We start from the raw sequence: 2,177 nt of genomic DNA, 5'->3' as shown, positions 1-2,177 counted from the left end.
CAGCCTGGTCTACAGAGTCAGTTACAGGATAGGACAGCCAGGGCTACACAGAGAAACCTTGTCTGGAAAAATAAACAAACAAAAAGAGGAAACAAAAAAGAAAGAAAGAGAGAAAGAAAGAAAGAAAGAAAGAAAGAAAGAAAGAAAGAAAGAAGGAAGGAAGGAAGGAAGGAAGGAAGGAAGGAAGGAAGGAAGGAAAAAGAAAAAGAAGAAGAAAGAAAATTCATCTTACTAGTGCCTAGCAGCTGATTTTGGAATATCTCACTTACAAAAATCCTGCCCCCTAGATTTACATTCATTTGCCCTGCAATGACAGCCCCTAGGAGGCTTTGCAGCATTCATCCTTGCTGTCAACATTTTGTCTACTGTTAATCAACTTGGCTCCATCAATCCCCCCATTCAGCCTAGACACTGTTCAGGTGCTAGCGAAGAGGCTAAGTCAGCCTCTGTCTCCTCCTCCTCTTCCTCCTCCTCCTTCTCCTCATCCTCAGAGGTTATCTCCAAGGCACCATAGGCAGGAGCCTCATAGTGATTAAGAACCAAAACTCTGTCAGGCAGTGGTGGCACATGCCTGTAATCCCAGCACTTGCAAGGCAGAGGTAGGATTTCTGAGTTTGAGGCCAGCCTGGTCTACAGAGTGAGTTTCAGGACAACCAGGGCTACACAGAGAAACCCTATCTCGAAAACAACAAAACAAAACAAAAACCCAAAGAACCCAAATTCAGGATCCACATAGAATGTTGTAAACATGAAAGGAAGCAGAGTGATGTTAAGTGCTTGGTGTGTGTTTGGAGGTGGGGGCGGGGGCGGGGGCCGGAGAATTTAGCTTCTTGGAGCCCTTATTAAGGGGTTGGCCTTCTCTAACTAAGGAGGGCCCTTAGCTTTGTCAATCTGACTCACTATGCAGAGTAGCAGTGAAAGAATCTCAACTGAGGGATTGCCTGTGGGGGACTGATTATTTTCATTGTTAATTAACACAGGAGCGCCTGGCCTGCTGTGGGTTGACCGCACCTAGGCAGTGGCCCTGTAGAGAGGGGTTTAGAGCCAAGGGCTGTACGTCTAGGAATTCATGTTCTTTCCAAGGATGATCAAGGAACTGAACTGCTGGGACTAGATATCCCAGGGTGGGGTGGTACCCAAGGGGCTCCCTTCTCTGAGAAAAAGGGAAAAGGGTGGGGGGTTCTAAGGGAGGGACTGGTAAGGGGGGGGGGGCTGAGACAGGGATGTAAAGTAAAAAAAAAATTAATTATTGGGAAAAAAAAGAACTGACCATCAAAGGGGAACACCCTGAAAAAGGAAACAAGTTCACTGAAGAAGCAAGTAGTGAAGTAGAATAAAGTTAAAAAGAGAGTGATTATTAGATTCATTGATTTATTCAGAGATTTACTTAAAGCACTGCTTGTACTGCGAGTTTGCCTTGCATGACTTCACTTGTTCAGGAACACAGCGACCTGGAGAAGTAGCTAAAACAATGGGTCGTTGCCCTTAACAACCTGCCCACTGCTGGCTCGCTCACCCAACCTCGCCCAACCTTGTGGTTTAGATTATGAACTGAGAATGCAAACTGCACCGGAGATCAAAGCCTTGCGGGAGCTGCTCTGGCTTCCGCCCACTGTGACATGTGACATCTCCTCTCTTCCACTCTCATTGGTGTCAGAGTGCTTATTCCAGAAAGAGTCCCACAATAGCCAAACAGTGCCTGCAGGGGGTCTGGCTCCAAAGCTACTGGGCTGTTGGGTGGTCTTTAAGCTGGTCTCTCCATAGGTCCCTGGACCACTTCTTCCTTTCATCCCCTCCAATCTCATTTTCTTGGCTCAGACAGAATATACCCTCCCCTACCCCCCGTGGATGGGATGCTATTGTTGGATGGAAGGAACTAGAAGAAAGCACACCACTATCCAGAGACTGTCCCTGAATGGCTTTATTTATTATGGCACTCCAGTTGTGTGGAGGCTTAGCTCCTTCCCGGGTGGGAAAGACACCCTTCTTTACCTGACCATTGTCCCAATTTCCTACCCTCTTACTAGTCCTTCTGGGTCTAGGTTAATCTGAAAGCTAGCTGAGCAATGGCCGGAGAGTGACCTAGCCAGCCAGGTTCCTCCATGGTTTCTGCTGTGAGTTCTTTACCTGGCTTCCATCAATGATAGACTGGCCCTGGAATGAGTTCCACACACATC

The sequence above is a fragment of the Apodemus sylvaticus genome, chromosome 5, assembly GCF_947179515.1.
Source record: "Apodemus sylvaticus chromosome 5, mApoSyl1.1, whole genome shotgun sequence".
NCBI lineage: Eukaryota > Metazoa > Chordata > Mammalia > Rodentia > Muridae > Apodemus > Apodemus sylvaticus.
This window is presented reverse-complemented; position numbering follows the sequence as displayed.